The sequence below is a fragment of the Leptopilina boulardi genome, unplaced genomic scaffold (assembly GCF_019393585.1).
Source record: "Leptopilina boulardi isolate dan_hultmark-lab unplaced genomic scaffold, ZJU_Lbou_2.1 LbouV2_368, whole genome shotgun sequence".
NCBI lineage: Eukaryota > Metazoa > Arthropoda > Insecta > Hymenoptera > Figitidae > Leptopilina > Leptopilina boulardi.
This window is the reverse complement of record NW_026137938.1, coordinates 505,508-530,313: the sequence shown is the minus strand read 5'-3', so window position 1 is coordinate 530,313 and position 24,806 is coordinate 505,508. Positions and strand designations below refer to the sequence as shown.

Genomic DNA, 24,806 nt, shown 5'->3' with positions numbered 1-24,806 from the left:
AAACAAAATAGTCAGCATAAAAGTTTTTTTTAGTATTTTGCTCGATCAATTAAATGGTATTAGATGCATTTTTAAAAATGTACAATTTCATCGTATGTTTATAAAAGATTTGCATTGATAAGTTTAAAATTATACAACACTTTGATAAGAGTTTAAAATAATATCTTAAAAATACCTTGTATGAAAACAGTGAATGACACATTTTTATAATAATAATTGAAAATGTAAGAATAAAAAAAATATTTTCTTACTACAATGGTATTCCTGAAAAAAAATTGTTAAATATAAATTTTAGCCCATTTATATAGTTTTATAGAAAAAAAGGTATTTTTCGAAACAAATGTAAATGAACATTTCTTACAATAGAACAAGAAAATAGAGTCATAGATAGATCATACAAAAATCTTATAACTAGAAATGTTGACATAAAAAAAAGTTTCCTACCTATACCTTTGTTTAAGAAAATTTTATGTTACAATTATGAAACTAACGAACTCCCTAAATATCTCAAAAGTCGAGAATACCTGACAAATATCACTCACACATACCACCTATAGGTGTAAATAGACCTACACTAGGGATGACGTCCCTAGTAATTTTAATTACTTTTTTCAATTTCCAAAAAGAATTACATAGTGCAGAACACATAACATAATTTAGAAATTGTATTCAATAAAAATTTTTATAAACTGTAAATACACAACTGTAGGGAATTGTGATACCTTTCCTTTTTCGATGACTAAAAAACGACTAAAATCTTCAAAAATAATAAATCTAAAATTATTTCCTTTTTATTTTCGAAAAATTAATGAAATTCTTAAAGTAATGGCACCGAAAATTAGGATGAAATTTGGGATTCCATATAGTATTCTATAGAGAATGTTGAAAATTTTGAGAATTTTTAATAATAAAATTTTTTTTTTGAATAAAATGAAAAATTTCATGTGGGATATCTAATTGGATACTATATGGGATAACATGATGAAATTTTACATGGGATTGTACATGAAACCCGCAATAGATTTCACATGATTTTTTTCACCAAATTCTGTCCGAAATTTCGGTGTGCATGTATTTGGGAATTTTTATGGAATCCAAAATAGGTTTTCATGTGGAATCCCATGTGGCGTTTTTCAGTAGGGATATTATTGTCAAGGGTCGGTGTCTAAGATCAAATGGCTCTTGTATGATGTCTATATGATTTCATCTCATATCTAAAGTACATCTCTGCTCAACTGTCCTAATGTTTTTCTCGCAACAGATGAATTAATTTTATTATAAAATAAACACAGCTTTTTTGACGTCTATTATTGCAGATGCGAAGCATAAAGAATTTTCCTCCCCCTCAATTTTTAATGTATTTTCGTCTCAATTTCACTGTATATAAACCAAAGTCTCAAAGACAATTGGTATCAGTTGAAAAATGAAACTTACATTGTTAGCAGTTTTAGCTCTTTTGGGCACTTTCATGATGACAGGAGTCGTTGCCGATTCTTGCCGAAAAGAAGGACAGAGTTGCAGCCGAAACAGACAATGCTGTAGCAATAATTGCAATCAAAGTAAGAACATTTTATTTACTGTATAACAATACTATATCATTTCTAAATCGATTTTAATTAATTCAATTAGCCCTTCATTTATTTTACAATTTTTTTTTAATAATAGACATCTATATTTTTGTTATTCATTACTGCCATTCGTAGTTGTTATTGTACAAAAATTCAAAACCTGAAAAACCTATTTCCTCTTTTTTTAATTTATTAATTTTTTTTATTTTTAATTTTGGAATGCATGAATGTTAAATCACATGTCACTTAACCGAAATGCAATTATCTGAAAGCCCAATTTATCAAATTGTAATTTGACTGATTTGGCATGTAAAATAATTGTCGTCTAACGGACAAGTTACTTAACCGAACTTTCAGTCAACGGAATTGTCATTTGACGGAATTATAATTAAAGCGACATGTCAAATAACCAAATTTTCAATTAACAGAATTGTTTTTTAACTGACTTAACTTTACATATAAAAAAAAGATAAAATTATACTATATAAAAATAGTACATAAGTAATATATTTTCTATATTTGTAAAAATTAGTTTTTAGAAAAAAGTACATTTAGAAGTAACATACAAATATAAAATGAATATTTTTTTATTTAGACTGATGACATGATTAAAGGCTAATAATTAATAATTCTATCAAGTTTTATAATTTGATATTTTGACAGCACAATTAAATTACATTCATTGAATTAAAAAGAAATAAAAGAAAAAATATTTTCTGACCTACAAAATTTTCTAATGCATATGCATTAAGGTGCAAATATACAAAAATTTTCTAATTATAAAATTGCTGCTTAACGATGATTATGATCAATTTTGTCACTTTTTGATTTTAATCGAACTTATTCCTTCACTTTTTGAACTTCGCCGGTATATATTTAGGAAAATTGTTTTGTTTACTTTTCATCGAAAATACTCGTGTCACACGAAATGTCCCGATATTGTCAAGTACTGCTGGAGTCATAAAGCGACCGTTTGTGATAATTCTCGTCAACTACCGCACCCTGCTCTAGTTAAAATTTAGTGTCTTTATTGTTAACATTAAAAGTTACTAAATTGCATTTCGGTTAGATTACATGTGGTGCATGTTTGCATGTGTTCCTTAATTTCGAGAATAAAAGTTCGTTCTTAAATTGATATTAATCTAGAAATAAAATAAATTAATTATTTTTTATTTACAGAAAGAGGCGTGTGCAAATAATGGCTCCTACAGATGAAAGTATTCTAACAATAAGATTTTAATGGTATATGGATCGTTGCAAGTTTCAAATAATTTAACTCTACATCACTTATTAATGTTCATATCTTCAACAGCTTATATTTTATTATTATTGCCTACAAAGATGCTAAAAAATAAACTCTGTATTGAATTTTTTTATTAAATGTTGTAATCTTATGCATTGTAATGAAAATAAAGACTTTATTCTTGCATTAATGCTTCTTGTATTATTTAATTTTACAAAATATTAATTATCTTTTATATTATACATAAATTTTAATATTTGCTTTAAGATACTTTTCATTTTGATTTTAAAGTATTTTAACATACCGCGATTTAATAAGTTCATATAACTTCTGTATTGCAAATTCCCTCATGTATCCCGAAAGGTACAAAAAAATATATTAAAAAATTTTTTTTTTATTATAAAATAGCCAACTTGAGAGTCCGCTTTAAACGATAACGTTTTTGAAGGTCGAAAACGGGCGAACTGACTGTATTGCCAAAATTTGAACATAGAATAAGAATTCAAAAATTTTTCATCAATGTATCGTCGATAATCCACAAATGTTTTGTTTTTTAATTTCATTTTATAGCATCACATACTTCTTGCACAATTTCAATATTATTCTTCCTTGTATAAATAGAAAGAATTATTATTTTTTGGAAATTCATTAAATTTTTTTTTCATTTCAATACATTCAGTTATTTTTATTTCACGAAATTAAAGTAATAGACCCTCACAACAAAAGGATATCCTGAGGATATTCTAGGGATATCCTTGGGATATTCCAGGGATATCCTAGTGATATCGTGGGGAAATTTTTGGGATAAACTTGGTATATCGTTAAAATATTCTAGAAATATCGCTAAGATCTCCCTAGGATATCATTATGATTCAAATTTTGACTATTTAAGATAGCGATTTTTGGATACAAATAGGTTTCCCGTGGTTGTCAATCATCCTTCAAATCTGGGCGTTAAAGTTGATAATTAGAGCATATATTTAAGCCAAAAATGCGATTTTCGACACTTTAAATTCGTTTTTTATGGGACTGACCAAATGAAAAATTTTTGTTCTAACACACGCACCGAAAGTACATTTTAGATATCTTGGAAATACATTATAATTACATCCAAAAAAAATGTTTTCCATTTTTATTTAATTAATTTGTATGTTAGTGTCGTTTAATAGATACCTTAGGGACATTTTTAGAAAGACTCAAGGATATTCTAACCCTTAAGATAATATAGACATACTGTGGATATCCTTAGGACGTCCTAAGGACATCCCTAATTATTCCAGGGATATCCACAGGATATCCTAATAATATCCGGGGAAATGATTAGGATATCCCTGGGATATCCCTAGGATATCTTAACCGCCGCTACTTTGGATATCTTTAAAGTATCGTTAGGATATCCCTGGGGTATCCCTAGGATATCCAAGGGATGTTTTTGGAATATCCTAGGATATCTGGTGCTGTGAGGGGACAATTTAGCTATCAAAAGCAAATTTTCTCGCAAAACTAATGTTGTCCTATTTTTACATTTATACTGTTTCGTTGTAAAAGTCTTAAGCTTTTAAATAAAATAACACAAAAATTTTTTAAGGGAGGGAAAGGAGTTAAAAATGAAAAATAAGGGTTAAATTTGAAAAAAGAGTTAATTGCTTTTCGAAAAAAACTTTTTAGCCCTTGAACATGAAAAACCGAATAAAATGCCCTGGTGATAAATGAAAATCCATAAAGTTTAGTAGAAGGTATAAAAAATAATAATTCTAAATCAATTTTTCAATTTCCAAAGTAAAAAAAAATATGTTTTCCATTTTGGAAACAATATTTGCTAAAATATTATGACTATAATTAAAGCTGCTTATATGTAGAATATGATAATGGTTAACAGTGCTAATATTTATTCGTTGTCAAATATTAGAGTTCGTTATTATAAAGATTGCATCGAGACACATTGCACTTTTATTTTTTTTAAATTAATATTTATTAAATAATTTGTTTTGTAAATGAGGAAAACGGCTTTTCCTTATTCTAGTAAACATTTTAATTGTTACTCAGTTTTACGCTATATAAACCATGGAAGTGATGTTTATTGTTATCAGTTGAAAAATGAAACTTACATTATTGTTGGTACTTTTTGCTCTTTTGAGTACTTTGATGATGACAGGAGTCATTGCTGAAACTTGCCGAAAGGAAGGGCAAAGCTGCAAAAAACATAGACAATGCTGCAGCAACAGTTGCGATATGAGTAAGAAATTTTTCTACTTTGTATTCAGTCTGAATTATTTTAAAAAATTAATTATCAAGATTAGTAAGATTCAAAACTTACAAAATGCACTTTTTTGAGTTTATAAAAAACAGCTTCGAGAATTAAAAATATTTAAATCTATACCTTCTTTTACCTATTAAAACGAGGAATAGCTTTTTTGGTGCCCCACTTGGAAAGATTCCCCAGAAAGTGCCCCCTGGAGGTTCTATCAGAATTCCGCCGGAACTTCCAACGTAATTCCGTCTGAATTCCATCGGAGTTCCAATGAATTTCCTATGGGATTCCGTCGGAGTTCCGACGGAATTAGGACTCTACAAATTTTGAAAAAAATTAATCGAAATTCCGTCGGAATCCTACCGGAAATTCTTTGGAATTCCGACGGAATTCTGATAGAACCTCCCGGTGGCACTTTCCGGGGAATCTTTCCAAGTTGGACATTTCTAATTGAAAAGTGTAATATACGCAATTCAATTACAATATAATTTTTTCTTCATTAATTTATTCTAGTTTATTAATAATCTCTTGCTTTTTCCATTTACAGAAAGAAGTGTGTGTAAGTGAAGTTAAAAATATTCCTGGATGGCAATCCTATAATAATAGTTCCAACTAAAATCTGCGAAAATTTATGAAGTCTCATGAACGAAATATACTTATGTTTTTCTTTCTTTGCCTAACAGGATCTTAAGAAGTCATTTTTCCTCAAATATTTTGTTAAATATTCTAATATATTATGAATTCTTGGAAAAAAAATAAACATTTCTTGAAACAATAATGTATGTTGTTCTATTTAATTTATCAAAGCATTGGTCATCTTCTAAATTATGTTATGCGAGATTTTAATTTTAATAAAGATGATGACACAATACAAATTAATTTGAGATCAATTTAAGGTACAAGATATTTTTATAATAACAATCAATGTAATAAGAAATATAAATTAAATAAAATTAGGGGGGAAAATCATCAATAACGACATTTAAATAACAAGAAGAAATTACAACCTTTTTTTACTGAGGCTTAGGCACTTTTTGGACTGTAATGGAAATTAAAATAATGGAAAAAAAGAAAATTTGCACTTTGACATAGGATTACTCAAAATCGATAGACCTTGACTAAGTAACAATCAATAATGTGTTTATAAATTAAAATATGTAAAAGAAAAACAATTTATTCTGTTACTTATGCATGCAGTTTAGAAAAATCGATAGACCTTGACTGAAACACTTTTTTTGTAATTTTCTATTCTAAAAAATAAAATTTCTAACTTTCTGTTACAAAAATATAGTCAATAGAAATGACATAATTCAATATAATTTTCGTAACCTCATTTACTTTGCAAAAAAAATAGAATAAATTTACACAAATCCAAACTACGAAAAAAGGTAAAGATATCAGTCTTGATAGAAATCACACCTGTTCTGCAAGTGAATCTTCAAAATGCCAATGAAAAGGAACTGAAAAATTCTAAAAAATTTCAAAGCATTAAATATCCTCTTACATCGACTGTGTTCGTAATCGCGATCTACGTAAAAGATCCTACAGATTTAAGAAAACTTAGTAATCCAATTGATATGATTAGCTCAGCATCATATTCTAAAGGTTATCCAAAATGCTTGTTTCTTCTTTATTCAAAACAAATCTGCGTGAAAATCGTACATTGGGAAAAAACTAGCAAAAGATGGGGAAAGATTTTCGCCAAGCATTCAAATATTGGAAAAAGATAGCAAACCATTGCTTATGAGTGTTTCCCATCCTACTTTATTTTAACAACATATAACATTGCAAATTCTTGCCAAAGAATTGCCAAAGTATAAGAGCAAAAAAAAAATATTTTCTCATTTTTTTAATTTGAAAATTTTAAACTATAATGAAAATTTAAACATTTGAAAAAAAAGAAAATTTGCACTTTGGCATACGATTACACAAAATCAATAGACAATGACTAAAAAACAATCAACAATGTGTTTAAAAAATTACGTATGTGAAAACAAAAACAATGTACACTATGACAAACATACGGTTTAACAAAATCGACAAACATTGAGTGACACACTTTATTTTGTCATTTTCTTTTCTAAAAAATAAAATTTCTAATACTCGGTTAAAAGAAAATTGTCAATAAAAATGACATAATTGAAGCATTATTGTGTAGGAAATGATCATTTTTATTTTCGTAACCTCGTTTACGTTGCTAAAAAATAAATAGAATAAATTTATACAAATACAACAATGATAAAAATGTAAAGAAAAAATTTCTACTTCTTTTTCACTTCTTACTTCCAACTTTCGTTCTTCTAAAATATTTTCAAGTTTAGTACATCTTCAACTATTACTTAAAACTATTACTTACTATATCACTTAATTAATGACAATAAATAAAAATATCCGTCGCGTTAAGCATAAAACATTACGAAATAGAGAATAGTCAAAATTTTAGAAAAACAATAAAGAAACGCAAAAACGACTAACTATACAAGTGTAGACAAACGGAATGAATGAATCATAACTGACAATAACACGAATATCCATACTAAAAAATGTTATTATTATTAATTTTAAATCAATTAATGATAATTAGAAACAGTAAAGAGAATGCTGTAACAGAGAATTATAAAAAAATTAGTGGAAAATCTGAAGACACGAGGAACTAAACTTCGGACCCTAAGGGTGTAAAGTCGACACCACGTCACCTGACCTATGCCTGCTTATGATATATAAGAATACAAAGTGAGCATATAAAGTTAAGCGATGGTGTGGCACCGGACAGATTCCACCCTGATGAAAATGAAATAAATTATAAATAAAAGAATAATGATAAAATTAATTAAATTAAATTAATTAAATTGCATTAATCAGGTTACAGCATTCTTTGGAGGTATAAAATCAACTCAAATGTTGGTACCGGTTTGACTTTTTTTTGAATGCACTAAAATATGTTCTTGAACAGTAGTAATTATTTTCCACAAGCCAGAAAATGAAATTTACTAATACAAATAGATATTACAACACAAATATTGTAACAATCAATATTTGCTGAAATAATTTAAAAGTCTCACATAAAAAAATCTGGGTATAATTTCTTTGCAATAATTTTAGTTAAACCTAATAATCATTTGCTGCTGTGGCGATAAATAAAGGCGCTTGTATACCTCACCAATCCCGAGTATATTTCTGTCGTGTACCATTGGAGTAAAAGAGACAACAGATATTTCCGTACGTATTTAACAATTAAGCGCGTTCCACACTTAAACTTTTCGGGCGTCCGACACGACACACGTGCCCCCTCTTCTCCATCTACCAAATGCATTCCCCTCCTGACGTAGGAGAAGTTAGTATTGAAGAGGGGGCACGTGTGTCGTGTCGGACGCCCGAAAAGTTTAAGTGTGGAACGCGCTTTATACGCGTTCCAGACTTAAATCTTTTGGAGATCCGACACGACGCGACGTGCCCCCTCCATTGACTCTGCGCGTAGGGGAAGTGAGTGTTTCTCAGTTAAATGCTTCTCGCTTTAAATCATCTTTAATATAATAAATAAATTATTATTATTATTCTTATAATAACTATTAAATCATATGTTAAATTTCATAGATTAAATATGTTTCAGAAAATTTTGTGAATATTTAATTCAATTAAATTTGACATTTAATCAAGTATTAATTGATAAATTTTTTTAATGGAATTAATTATTATTGGTTAAAAGAACATTTGTTTTAATTTATTGTTAATAATGAATTTTCTTTTTTAAACATGTATTTTTCATAAATTAATTTTATATACATATAAACAGTAATAAATAATATATTAGGTAGGCGTTTTAAAAATATATGTATAGGTGGCCTTTAATAAAAATAGCGTTATTTATTTCTGATTTTACGAAATTTTCATTTTACTGTATTTAAAAATAAATAGTTTTAAATTTCAGAAAAAATATTACATTTCGACAAAAATTATTTTTATTTTTACATTTAAATTTTAAAATGAAATTATTCTATTAAGTTAATGTTACTTGATAGAAGAAAATGTTATTTGTTTTAAATACAAAAATAAATCGGTATGAATACAGTTAATTTATTATAATAGTTAATAATTGGTTAAAGTAAATAATCACTTAATTCAAATTCACAAAATTTTCTGAAACATATTAAATCTTTTAAATTTAACATATGATTAAATAGTTGTTATAAGAATAATAATTTACTTTTTATATTAACGCCTACCTATAATATATTATTTATTACTGTTTATATGTATATAAAATTAATTTATGGTACTCGGGGGTTTTTCGGGTCGCTGATTACGAATCCGGTGTCAGTTTTCAAAATTCAAAATGGCGGATTCAATATGGCGGAAACTTTTTTATAATTTCACTATATTTTCTTGAAACTTGTTATTCGAGGGTTTTTGGGGTCGCTGATTACATATCTGAGGTCAGCTTCTCAAAATTAAGAATGTCGGATTCAATATGGTGGATGAATTTTACAAAAACTTATTAGATTTACTTCAAATTTTTCACTTCAGGTGTTCTGGCTACGCTGATAACGATTCTGAGTTTAGATTTTCAAAATTAAAAATAGCGAATCCAAAATGTTTGTCTGATTCTTAAAAATTAAGCCTTTTTGCAAAATGACTGGAATTTCAGGAAATTGATCGCCATTTTGGACCTGTCATTTTGAATTTTTAAAATGTAACTTAAGATTCTTAATCAGCGACCTCAGAAACCACCAAGTATGAAGTTTCAAGCAAATTCAATTAATTTTTACAATGTTTGTTTGCTATATTCTATCCTTCATATATTATTTTTTATTCATTTAGAAGCAAAAAATGGACTTGGCCAGTGCTAATGCGATTAATTCAATCGTCTGTTACTAATGCTGTAATTCTTTCAAATGCTGTTGAAAAGGATGGAAAAAAGAAAGCATCTAAAGAATTTGCAATGAGTATTGCCAGATATTATTTGGCAAAATCAAAAACTGGTGAAATGCAAAGTCACAAAGCCGAAAAGTCACAAAAAAGAAAATGTTGCTCTAACGATGCATGTAACACAAAAACGTTTTTTTACTGCCCAACCTGCAATGCTTCTTTTTGCCAAAAGTGTTTTGAAAATTTTCAAAATAAATAAGAAGTTAATTTTTTACAAGAAGAAAAACATAGAATACTAAAAAACATTGAAAAATATTAAACATCACAAAAACATTAAAAAATATTTAAAATCACAAAAACATTAAAAACATTGAAAATCACAAAAATAATAAAAAATATTAAAATCACAAAAAAAAATATTAAAAAAAGAGACTCTCCAATTCACGATTACCTCCACGCGGTAAGAGTCGGGCAACATTACGAATATTGTTAATATTTTAATGGCTGAGGAGCGTGAGAAATTTCTAAAATTTTACTGACATTGGGTCTGTTACTCCCGAGTAAAATGTTTCAAGCATAAGGGATTGGTTTTTAAAGATTGCCACATCTAACATTTTCAACTTTTAAAGTCTAACGTTCTATTCGTTACCAGTGACAACAGAAAAAAACAAAAAAAGTTTTAAGCGAAAAGGCCTGATTCTTAAGAATTCGACAATCATATTGAATCCGACATTTTTAATTTTGAGAAGCTGACCTCAGATATGTAATCAGCGAGGCCGAAAACCCCCGAGTACCCATTTTCAAGCGAATTGCATTACATTTTTAAAATGTCGTCCGCCATATTGGATCCGCCATTTTGAATTTTGGAAAACTGACACCGGATTTGTAATCAGCGACCCCAAAAACCCATATATTGTAAGATTTATAAAATATCTTCACGTTCTCAGAATTTTGTGCACCCTACTAAGAATTTGCAATAAAAAATCTACTTTAGTCGCCATTTTGCGGCCGCCATTTTGAAATAAAATTTCAATCAATAAAACATATTCCTTTTCGGTAAAGTGCCCAAAAAAATTCATAAATCAAAAATAAAACTAAAAAAATCGTGTTTTTTATTAAAAAATTGCTTGTCATTTGTTTATTTATAAACATACATTAATTTTCAGTGCGGATTTGGAAAGAGCGATTCTTAAACTATAAAAAATGGGCATTGCAAAATTTTTTTCTTTATTTTTATCACAAAGAACAGGAGTCAAACTTCAAGAACAAATCGTGTACATTTGGTCCTTAATGGGTTAATTGAATTAAATATTCACAAAATTTTCTGAAACATATTTAATCTATGAAATTTAACATATGATTTAATAGTTGTTATAAGAATAATAATAATTTATTTATTTTATTGAAGATGATTTAAAGCGAAAAGCATTTAACTGAGAAACACTCACTTCCCCTACGCGCAGAGTCACTGGAGGGGGGCACGTCGCGTCGTGTCGAATCTCCAAAAGATTTAAGTGTGGAACGCGCATTATAAATATCAAACAATTAGCCATAGAGATATAAGAATAGAGTGCGCAAGCCTGTACAATTTCCATGTTACGCTGCGATAAACCAAAAGAAGAAGACAGATGCAAATAGTGGGCCCTGCCTTCCTTCTTGTCTTACTAAGGGTACGGTCACACGACTTTTGGAAAAACCATTCTTGTCTTTCTCTCTCCTATTACAGACGCATAAGTTTGTCTCACTCTGCATTTTCCGTCTTTGGGAAATGTAAGAAAATGCAGAGTGAGACAATCTTATGCCTCTGTCTTAGGAGAGAGAAAGACATGAATGGTTTTTCCAAAAGTCGTGTGACCGTACCTTAATTCTGAAACATCAGTGAAACAAGGATGGGAAAGGGGCCTACAAATCGCATCTGTCTCTTTCTGTCCAACGGATATATAATCTGTCGTTTTTTCGAGCCTCTTGCGCACTCTACCCTGTGGGCAAAAAACCATGTTCGTTCTAAAAACGTTTTAAGGACGTTCTTAGAACGTTCCATGTCCGCCAAATAATGTTCTGGTACATTTTAAGAACATGGATAATGTTCCAGAACATTATTTGGTGGACATGAAACGTTCTAAAAATGTTCTTAAAACGTTTTCAGAACGAACATGGTTTTTTGCCTACAGGGTATTCTTATATCTCTATGCAAATAACTAAGAGTACAATATTTTGTTATTAACAATCCAATAGGCACAGTCACCAACTGGATGTCTCAAGGACATCCTTTTCGGAACGTTCTTGGGACATTGTTAAAAAGTCGTTCTAAAGATATCCTTGGGACAGCCCAAAATTGTCCCTAAAAAGGCATCCTATAGTCGCATAGTGTGTTATTTTTGCAATTTCATGTTCAAAACCTAATTTCCGCCATATTGGATCCGCCATTTTGCATTTTTAAATTTTGTCATCATATTTGAATTCAGCAACCTCGAAAACTTTAAAGTACCAAGTCTCATTGAAATCTAAGCACTTTTTAAATTTTCTGTCCGCCATTTTGCATTTTTAAATTTTGTCATCATATTTAAATTCAGCAACCTCGACAACGTTAAAGTACCAAGTCTCAATGAAATCTAAGCACTTTTTAAATTTTCTGTCCGCCATATTGGATCCGCCATTTTGAATTTAAAAATTTTACCATCATATTTGAATTCAGCGACCTCGAAAACGTTAAAGTACCAAGTCTCCTTGAAATCTATGCACTTTGAAAAATTTTCGTCCGCCATTTTGAATTTTTAAATTTTAACATCATATTTGGATTCAGCGACCTCAAAAACATTAAAATACCACAGTTTGAACAAACAAATTTTTGTTTCAAAATTGCATTGTTTTAGTCCGCTATTTTGAATTCGCTATTTTGAATTTTGAAAAATGAACTTTAGTTTTGTATTCAGTGCTCCTAAATGCTTACAAAAAAAGTTATTTTATTAAGTTTTACCATGATATACCGGTTTGTATACTTCAATTAACCATTTTTTCCTAAAAAATGCTAACTTCACTCGACTCCCAGGAGCTCAAAAAAATAAATCAAGGGTTCCCTATAATTTTCCTCTATTCTACATTTATTTAGCTTTATTTTGGTCCAAGGTTCATTCAATTTGGTCAATTTGTTCAAGAGATATTTAGTTTTGAACATGAAATTGCAAAAATAAGACACTGTGAGACGTCAAAAAGAATGAAATAAAGACATCCTAAACAAGTTCTATGTCTGACCTAGAGCAGTTATAAAAATATCCTTAAGAAACCTTATGGATATTTTTGAAAATTATGAATAAAATTTGGTTCTTTTCAGTACATTTTTTAGATATATCGAAGATTTCAGGACATTGTTAAGACTTCATTGACATTTCGGGGATATTTTTAGGACATTCTGGGGATTTTTTAAAGATGTAATTAAGATATTTTGGGGACAATTTCATCACATTGTTAAGACTGTTCTGGGGCAGACGTAGAATATACCCTAATAACAGAAGATATCTTGGGATATATTCATAATATCCCGCAGATATCCTAGGGATGTCCTATGGATATCAAAAGAATCTCTTAAAGATATCCAAAAAATCGGCGGTTTGAATATCCTTTGGATATCCCATGGATATCTGAGGATATCCACAGGATATCTCTATAGATTAATGAGTTATTAGTTTATTAATGAGTTTATTTAAAAACTTTGCAAAAATGCGTTTCAAATCGTCATTTAAAATAAATTAGAAGCTCATAAGATTTAGATTTTTAAGATTTTGTTTTTATTATATTATTATTCATTATATTAGCTTAACAATTTTAACTTTTAAAAATATATGTTGAGATATTAAATATCCCGTGAATATCCTAAGAATATCCAATAGATGTCCAATAGATATTTTGTGGATGTCTTAGGCATATTTTTGGCGTCTTTAAGTCGTCTTTTTTATGTCTTTGGATTTGTAGGACATTCTGGGGACTTTCTGAAGACGCAATTAAGACATTTTTAAGAAAATTTTAGGACATTCTTAAGACTTCATTGACATTTCGAGGATATTTTTAGGACATTCTGGAGATTTTTTAAAGACGTAATGAAGACATTTTGAGGACAATTTCATGACATTGTTAAGACTGTTCTGGGGCAGACGTAGAATATATTTTTGGCGTCTTTAAGTCGTCTTTTTTATGTCTTTGGAACATTGACGCAATGTCCTAGGACACTTTGTAATATTTTAAAGTGATCCTAAAGATATCTTCGTGCCCACTGGGAATTAACTAAATCTATTTTTGTTTCTATAGTAAAATTTTTATTTTAAAATAACGACGTTTGCTTCATTTTTCAGTGGGAATTCAGTCAGAATTGTATTTTGTCGATTATCACAAGTACAAAATGAAATTAAACCTAATAATTCTACTAAGCATAGCTTACTTTTATCATTATGTCAGTAGTAAAATAGAATCAAACCTCCCACAATGTTTAAGACATTTAAAAACATATTTTAAAACTGAGTTACACAAACATCAGGTAATGATCATAACTGACAATAAGACGGATATCAATAATGACGAAATATTATCAGTCTTGATAGAAAACACACCTGTTCTGCAAGTGAATCTTCAAAATGCCAATGAAAAGGAACTGAAAAATTCTAAAATATTTGAAACCATTAAATATCCTCAAACATCGACGTTGTTTGTAATCGCAATCTGTGTAAATGATCATACAGATTTAAGAAAACTTAGTAATCCAATTGATATGATAAGCTCAGCATCATATTCTAAAGGTTACCCAAAATGCTTGTTTCTTCTTTACTCAAAACAAAGGGACTTAAGAACTGAAGAATTCCTGCGAAACATGTGGAGAAAACAATTCTTTGACGTAACGATTTTGCATATTTTGAAAATTAATGAAGTAGAAGTAGTATGAAGTAGCATTTTTTAAAAAGGAACAAGTTTTGATAACAATCAATCAATACAATCTTTATTTTAAAAAAAATACAAAGAAGGTATGTTCTTTTGGCGTCCAACTGTTTCCAGATAAATTACATGATTTAAATGGATACAAACTAAAATTTGGTACATTCGATCATCCACCGAATTCATTTGTCAAAATGAATTCAACTGGGTATCCAATAGAAATGAGAGGAAAAGTTTCATCATTTGTTAAATTTCTATCCTATGTGATGCATTTTAAACTTACATTTGTTCCATCTTTTGAAAAATTATTTGGAATGTACAATCCTTCCAATAAAAGTCTTAGTACTGGCTATACATACAAATTGATATACAATGAGATTCAATTTACTGGTGTCAGCTCCATAGCAATTCCTGATTGTTTTTTTGATTATATGGTTTTAGGTAAGCAAGATATTATTGTTCTTGTTCCTATCATAACAAGAAATGATAATGAAATTCAAGTAAAAACATTTCTCTATCAGACATTAACAATAAGCATATTTGCCTTGATATCAATTTGGATTCTAATTAGAATTTTTAAATTTGATATTCAGTATTGGAAATTGATGTACATTATCCAGATTGCTCTTCAGTTGAGCACTCCTAAGGTGGCTAAGAAAACAAGAGAGAGATTTATTTATTGCTACCTTTTTTTTATTAGCATTGCATTTTCTTCGAATATTCTTGGAGCATTGACGAGTCAAAAAATTATCAAAGAAACAGAATTAAAATTTGATTCAATTAATGACGTGTATAAATCTCACTTGCAACCGATTGGTAACATAATTATGAAATATGCTAGTGTAATGTATGAGGATGAACTATTAAAAAAGTTTGCAAAAAAACACATTGTATATGAAGATCATGTTAATGTCTGTTTACAGAACATTCTTAAATATAAGAATATTAGTTGCACAATGCAAGATAACGAGGCGGAAATGTTGATTGAAAAAACAAGAAACCAGAATGGAAAACCACAATTAAGAGTTGTCTCAGAACCTCTTTTTCCAACTCTACAAACAATGTCCGCAGAAAGTAATTCACCATATTTACTCAAATTTGAATACATTTTTCAACGAGCAATGCAAGCTGGACTGGTAGAAAAATGGATGAAGGATACTTTACATGATTTTAGGAATTCATCGAATTTGGATTGTTCTTCTGAAGAATTTAACTCAATAGAAAATGATAATATTCTTTTGCTTCTTTGTGGAATAAGTTTTGTAGGATTTTCTCTTTCTGTTATTGTTTTTGTGTTAGAAATTTTAGTTTTAAAAATGTTTAATTCGTGCAAAAATTAATTGTCCCGTAATTTTCTGTCTGCTCGGAGAAACTAAATCCGCAATAGCTTGGCTTGCAGACACGAAGCACATAGAAAATCGCAGAGATTTTGCTTAGATGATAATTGAGTTGTTAAAAATACCCAGTGGGCAAAAAACTGTTTGTTTTAAAAACGTTTTTTAGGGTCCATATAGGAATCCATATGGGGTAGAAAATTGAAAAATAAAATTTGTGAATATCTCAAAAACGGTAAAAGATACGCAAAATCTAACAAAATTTTCAGTTCATCTTATATAAAGCAAAAATATTTTATGATTAAAACCATATTATATGTCTCATATTTTTAAATAACTACTACATATTCCCAAGTGGGATCCTGTATGAGATCTCATATAGAATTCTCGTAAGATCTCATGTAGTATCTCATATTAGAAACCATAAGTGATCTTATACGGGATCTCATATGGGAATTTACAATAGGGTAGAAAATTTCATGTCTGCCAAATAATGTTCTAGAGAACATTATTTGAATATCTATGTTCTTAAAATGTTTGAAAACATTATTTGTCAGACATGAAACATTTTTAAAACGAATGTGGTTTTTTGTCCACTGGGTACTTGCAATTTTTAGTGAAAATTGTATAAAGATTTAAATGGCCCACTTGAATAAATGTTTAGTGCGAAACTTTCCTAAACATTTAAATGAAATTTTTGTCTAATTACAATTATATAATTAGGCGAAAATTTAATTTAAATGTTTAGGAAAGTTTCACAAAGTTTCACACTAAACATTTATTTAATCGGGGCATTTATATCTTTACACAATTTTCACTAAACCTTGCAATTAAATATTTTGAACATTTTAAATAAATCTTTAGGAAATCTTTAGGAAAATGGTTTCACTAATACTTTGATGACCATTTTTTTATTTTAATTTAATTATTAAATATAAAATAATAATAATAATAATAACTATTAAAAAATAATAAAAAAAGAATTTTGACGTGACAACGTCTTACTCCGAGGTCTAGGGAGCCAGTCAGAAAAATTGGCGTTCATATCGCCGGCCAAAACTCGAAAACTATAAGTCATATTTTCAAGATTTTTGTATTATTCGATTACTTTCGATCTAATCTCGATGACAAATTATTTTTGTCAAATTTAGAAATGAAATTTTTTATAGTTTTCTATGTTACCGACCGGTTAAAGATTTAACATGTTACAGTATACAGCGCCACTGCTGACAGTATCCACTATACCTATAGGTATCAAAATAAACATGTCTGCCGAAGCTGTCGCTTTGTTTTGTTTTCGTATCGTTAATCGTTATTCAAGGAAAAAAATGTGGAGCGATCCGCGGTCGCGTAGTGTTGTGTGGGCCTGTGTACATAGTACAGTCACAGTATTGCCAATTGCTGAAATTTTGCACCTAGATAATAATAATATCAAAACATAACCTCAATCATGGACAATTTTTATAATTAACTGGTCCACCACAATTCTTGAACAGAGTAAATACATAATTGAGGGTATTTATTGATATTATTCCGGTGCAAAATTTCAGCAATTGGTAATAATGTGACATTACGTTTTGAATATTTTTAAATTTAATGGTTTGGAAATTATTGTCAGTTTATTCAAATTTTACGCAATGAAAAGAAAGTTATTTGATTCAAATAATCGGTTACTTGATCATTATGGAATAAACCCCCGCTTTATTTTTTTTAAATAATTGATTTTGCTTCCTCGTGGAGGAATTTTGTAGTCCTTTAGTTTATAAAAAATTTCAAAAAGTCGAAAACAAATTTTTCTCTATTTAGAAACATGTTATATGAGATCTTGATCAATTGTCCGGATTTATGTGTGTGTGTGTATGTATGTGTACAATCTAATTACATTACTTTGAACGACAATTATATTATAATAAAGTTATTAATTCATGTGGAGTGATAAATAACGTTTTTATTGAACTTTATAACAATCTAAATTATTGTATTCTTTTTAATTTCTTTAAATAATGGCAAATGATTATTTTTAAATAGTGACTTTTTTATTTATAATTATACAGCTGCACAATTTAAACGACGTTTAAATTTAGTAAATTGTGTTAAACAAGCAAAAAATACACTTTTATTGAAAATTATAAATTGTAAAAATGATTTAATAAATTTTGTTTAATAAGGAATTTGTTTGTTTCAATCCTACACCCTCGCCATTGAGTTAGCTAAAGTAGTTTTATAATAGAATAATTTTTTTTATTATTATTTCTTGATTATTCTGGTTCTGAAGAAAAGACGAAGCCCATTTAATTTCTTTTGCATAAAATTCACTTATTTAACTTTTCTTTGGGAAAATCTAAGTCTTTGGCAATTTTTTCAGCACTATTTAATATTTTTTCTGATTATTTAAAATTTCCCAGTTACAAACCATACTTATGGTTGTCTTTAAAGATCATATGTAATAATTGTAAATACTTTTTACTTGCAACCTCTCCGAAAATTAAATATTTTTAAAAAGAAAGAACAACGAAGATCCGGATAATATTAAATGTGACTGCTACTTATTTAAAACCATGTTTGGCCAGACTAAATCCGAATTATTGGGGACAAATCCTTTTTAAACTTTTATTGTATAAAACATTATTACAGTTATTGCGTAAAAATTCTTTTTGAACATATTTTCACATATTACCCCCCACAACACCGAAACTTTTCTAAAGATTTATTTGAAATGTTCGGAATATTTAATTGCAAATTTTAGTGAAAATTTTGTAAAGAATTAAATGTCTCGATTAAAGGAAAATTTCGCGTTAAACATTTATTCAAGTGAGCCATTTAAATCTTTACACAATTTTCACTAACCATTGCAATTAAATATTTCGAACCTTTGAAATAAACATTTAGGAAATCTTTAGGAAAGTTTCGGTGCTGTGGGGGACGTGGAGAAAATAAATTTTTTTTTGAAGTATATATAGCTTATTGTTCGTAGCTGCAGAAGTAACGTCTTCGAGAGGGTACCATTTTTTATGTACTTCATTCAATAATCTTAAAAACGGTTTTTTAAAAATTTTTATTCAGATTTTTCCTAAAAAATCGCAAAAATGTAGTGTTTTTTGGACAATTTACCCCTGTATAAAAAACGGGGGTTAAAAATATGAAATTTTAAAGGTTTATTATCTAGAATAAACCCTTTTAAATAGAATAAAGTTTGAATTTTTAATTTATGTGTTACAAGTTGTGCGGAAAGTAGTGCAAAAAAGGTAACTTTTGGAAAAACGCCACCAAAAATGTGAAAAAAACTATAATGAAAATTTAAATATTGGAAAACAAAAGAAAATTTGCACTTTGACATACGATTACTTAAAATTGATAGACCTTGACTAAGTAACAATCAATAATGTGTTTATAAATTAAAATATGTGAAAGAAAAACAATTTATTCTGTTACTTATGCATGCAGTTTAGAAAAATCGATAGACCTTGACTGAAACACTTTTTTTGTAATTTTCTATTCTAAAAAATAAAATTTCTAACTTTCTGTTAAAAAAATATAGTCAATAGAAATGACATAATTCAATATAATTTTCGTAACCTCATTTACTTTGCAAAAAAAATATAATAAATTTACACAAATCCAAACTACAAAGAAAGGTAAATATATCAGTCTTGATAGAAAACACACCTGTTCTGCAAGTGAATCTTCAAAATGCTAAAGAAAAGGAACTGAAAATTTCTAAAAAAATTTCACAGCATTAAATATCCTCTTACATCGACTGTGTTCGTAATCGCGATCTACGTAAAAGATCCTACAAATTTAAGAAAACTTAGTAATCCAATTGATATGATTAGCTCAGCATCATATTCCAAAGGTTATCCAAAATGCTTGTTTCTTCTTTATTCAAAACAAATCTGCGTGAAAATCGTACTTTGGGAAAAAACTAGCAAAAGATGGCCCTACTGAAAATTCCTGTATAAGATCTTGTACAATTTTCTGTACAGGATCAGCAACTGAACTTGTACAAGTTCTGACCAGTTCCTGTACAGGAAAATGCATACGAATTTGGAACAAGTTCATGTGTGAGATCTTCTACAAGATCTGGTGCAAGACCTTGTACAAGAAAATGTACATGATCTTGTACAATTTCATGTATAAGTACTTGTACATGAACACGTTCATGTTCTTGCATATGTATAGTTGTAAAAATTTTTTTTTTAATAAAATTTGAGATTTTGATAATTTTTAACCACTAAGATTCGTAACTCATTTATGCTAAAAACTATTGCGCAGCTGTATAGGTTAAAGTAAACTATTGCGCAGCCTTTGAAGTTTTTAATTTTTAGTAAAGAAAAAAATGAATTAACATGTGCAAGAACATGGACGTGTTCATGTACAAGTACTTATACATGAAATTGTACAAGATCATTTACATTTTCTTGTACAAGTATCTTTCTTGTACAAGATCTTGCACCAGATCTTGTACAAGATCTCACACATGAACTTGTTCCAAAATTCGTATGCATTTTCCTGTACAGGAACTGGTCAGAACTTGTACAAGTGCAGTTGCTGATCCTGTACAGGAAAGTGTACAAGATCTTGTACAGGGATTTTCAGTAGGGGGGAAAGATTTTCGCCAAGCATTCAAATATTGGAAAAAGATAGCAAACCATTGCTTATGAGTGTTTCCCATCCTACTTTATTTTAACAACATATAACATTGCAAATGCTTGCCAAAGAATTGCCAAACTATAAAAGCAAAAAAAAAATTTTTTCTGATTTTTTTAATTTGAAAATTTTCTTTTTCAAAGGATTGCAAAAGTATTGCAAACAAAAAATAAGTTTTTTTAACTTTCTAACTTTGAAAAATTTATTTTTCAAAGGATTGCAAAAGTATTGCAAAAGTATGGAAGTAAAAGAAAACATTTTTTCTCATTTTTTGAATTTGAAAAATTTATTTTTCAAGGTTAAAAACTAAAAAAAAATTTTCGGTGTTGTGGGGGAATTAATTATAATTTTTATTTTATTGATTATTGTGCTTTATATTTCTGATGATTGAGTTACATATTAATTTATATTTGAAATATATTGCTATTTGGTTTTATTCCCTTAACATGTTTTTAACATTTTTTAAATTGATTTACAGTCACCCACTGGATGTCCCAAGGACATTCTTTTCGGAACGTTCTTGAGACATTGTTAAAAAGTCGTTCTAAAGACATCCTTGGGACATATCAAGAATATCCCTAAAAAGGCATCCTATAGATGTTAATGAGATATATATACAATTTTCATACAATACAATTTTCAAATAATAAAGAAAACATTTTTAAATAAGAAAGAAATCACAATTAAAACATGCAAAAATGAATTATAATTATCAATGATTTTCCTTTGCTGAATTTTTCAAAAAGAAAACAATCTTACCAAAAGAAATTTAACAAATTGTAATGACACAGCGAAAACACACAAAACAAAAAATTTAAAAAATAAAACTTTTCCCAAGATGTTGGTTCTTCGGAGGTTGCCGACAAAAGAGGACGATATCTGGTATTTTGTTTTTGATGTTATTAATCGGTAACCATGCACCGGTATTCAATTGTCTTCTGCTATTTTTCGTGTGTTGATCCAGGGACGGGTTGTAAGGGTATTTTAGGGCCCTTTTAATATTCCTTAATAATAATATTTTATTATTTTTTCCAGATGTTTCAAAATTAAATAGATAATCCAAAAAGTCTCTTCTCCATTATCTTCTAATAGTATTCTGTCAGGACTATGTCATAATAAAACACAACGGGAATGAATCCAAAAATTATACAAAATGCTTGACAGGTTCGTATGACGATTCAAATGGGCCATAACCATCAGGAGCTTCGCGTTTAGAAGACGGAAGGCTAGTTGAATTCTACCAAGGTTATATAATTAGTAGAAAATAGAAAAGTAGACAAACATCAATTTCGTCATAATATATAATTAATATAAAATATCCTTGGGCCATGGATTTGCAGGAATATGTACTAGGTTTTGATCTTCTGATTAGTCAATGGACAACACAATAAAAAAAGGCGGCAAATTTTGAAATAATTTCATGAATCTTCAATGGATAATCATTATTTTCCAACAGATAAGAGGCGTCCCAATCATCCTTGGATTAAAATTACAATTTCCCAAGATGACTAGTTGAACAGGAATCAGGAATCGGGAAACGGAGTTTATATAAATAAAAATAAATTTATAAAATTAATACAGGAATCTTAAATTAATTAATCTAAATCAATCTTGGAATATCCGCTGCAACCTCCAAATGTTTAAAAAATTTTTTTTATTTTTTTGAAAATTGATTAAGTAAAATTTAATTAATTAATTTTTTTAAAATAAATTAAATTTGTGAATTGTAAAATTTATAAAAAATGAAACTTTGGAATTTTGTAATGACTAAACGTAAATTGCAGCTTAAAATATTATTATTATTATTTATTATTATTAGTTAATAATTTTTCAAATTAAACAACTTTCTCGAAAAACAAGTTGCATTTTATTAAATATAAAATTTAATTCACAGAATATTCTCACTCGTAGTCTCATAATGACTTTAAAAACATCTTCTTAACATCCAGAAGATATACTACGAATAGTACATTCCTTGGACATTTTCAGCATATTTTTGGTACATTCTCAGGATATGGTTGAAACATTTTAAGGATACTCTAAGAACATTGTAGGAACATTTTTTGATATTTCGGGGATATTTTTAGGACATTCTGGAAAGTTTCTAAAAACGCAATTAACACATTTTGGGGACAATTTCAGGACATTCTTAAGACGTTTCTGAAAATATCTGTGGGATATCCTGATGATATCTATAGAGATATCCAGAAGATATCCTGTGGATATCCTCAGATAGACCATGACTAAAAAACAATCAATAATGTGCTTAAAAAATTAAGTATGTGAAAACAAAAACAATGTATACTATGACAAACATACGGTTTAACAAAATCGACAAACATTGAGTGACACACTTTATTTTGTAATTTTCTTTTCTAAAAAATAAAATTTCTAATACTCGGTTAAAAGAAAATTGTCAATAAAAATGACATAATTGAAGCATTATTGTGTAGGAAATGATCATTTTTATTTTCGTAACCTCGTTTACGTTGCTAAAAAATAAATAGAATAAATTTATACAAATACAACAATGATAAAAATGTAAAGAAAAAATTTCTACTTCTTTTTCACTTCTTACTTCCAACTTTCGTTCTTCTAAAATATTTTCAAGTTTAGTACATCTTCAACTATTACTTAAAACTATTACTTACTATATCACTTAATTAATGACAATAAATAAAAATATCCGTCGCGTTAAGCATAAAACATTACGAAATAGAGAATAGTCAAAATTTTAGAAAAACAATAAAGAAACGCAAAAACGACTAACTATACAAGTGTAGACAAACGGAATGAATGAATCATAACTGACAATAACACGGATATCCATACTAAAAAATGTTATTATTATTAATTTTAAATCAATTAATGATAATTAGAAACAGTAAAGAGAATGCTGTAACAGAGAATTATAAAAAAATTAGTGGAAAATCTGAAGACACGAGGAACTAAACTTCGGACCCTAAGGGTGTAAAGTCGACACCACGTCACCTGACCTATGCCTGCTTATGATATATAAGAATACAAAGTGAGCATATAAAGTTAAGCGATGGTGTGGCACCGGACAGATTCCGCCCTGATGAAAATGAAATAAATTATAAATAAAAGAATAATGATAAAATTAATTAAATTAAATTAATTAAATTGCATTAATCAGGTTACAGCATTCTTTGGAGGTATAAAATAAACTCAAATGTTGGTACCGGTTTGACTTTTTTTTGAATGAACTAAAATATGTTCTTGAACAGTAGTAATTATTTTCCACAAGCCAGAAAATGAAATTTACTAATACAAATAGATATTACAACACAAATATTGTAACAATCAATATTTGCTGAAATAATTTAAAAGTCTCACATAAAAAAATCTGGGTATAATTTCTTTGCAATAATTTTAGTTAAACATAATAATCATTTGCTGCTGTGGCGATAAATAAAGGCGCTTGTATACCTCACCAATCCCGAGTATACTTCTGTCGTGTACCATTGAAGTAAAAGAGACAACAGATATTTCTGTACGTATTTAACAATTATAAATATCAAACAAATAACCATAGAGATATAAGAATAGAGTGCGTAAGCCTGTACAATTTCCATGTTACGCTGCGATAAATCAATAGAAGAAGACAGATGCAACTAGTGGGCCCTGCCTTCCTTCTTGTCTTACTAACTCTGAAGCATCAGTGACACAAGGATGGGAAAGGGGCCTACAAATCGCATCTGTCTCTTTCTGTCCAACATAATCTGTCGTTTTTTCAAGCCTCTTGCGCACTCTATTCTTATATCTCTATGCAAATAACTAAGAGTACAATATTTTGTTATAAACAACCCAATGGGCACAGTCACCCACTGGATGTCTCAAGGACATCCTTTTCCGAACGTTCTTGGGTATTGTTAAAAAGTCGTTCTAAAGATATCCTTGGGACAGCCCAAAAAAGTCCCTAAAAAGGCATCCTATAGACGTCAAAAAGAATGAAA

The 24,806-nt window shown here is 28.7% G+C and overlaps 2 long non-coding RNA genes across 2 annotated transcripts; both read left to right on the top strand.

Moving 5' to 3' along the window:
* The first annotated feature begins 1,364 nt into the window (after positions 1–1,364).
* Positions 1,365–3,001, top strand: LOC127287291 (uncharacterized). Its single transcript, XR_007843859.1, has 2 exons — positions 1,365–1,559; positions 2,748–3,001. It is a non-coding gene; the product is annotated as an uncharacterized LOC127287291 (long non-coding RNA).
* A 1,765-nt stretch (positions 3,002–4,766) lies between these two features.
* On the top strand, positions 4,767–5,840 carry LOC127287288 (uncharacterized). The gene is made up of 2 exons (XR_007843856.1): positions 4,767–5,047; positions 5,610–5,840. It is a non-coding gene; the product is annotated as an uncharacterized LOC127287288 (long non-coding RNA).
* The last annotated feature ends 18,966 nt before the right edge of the window (positions 5,841–24,806 follow it).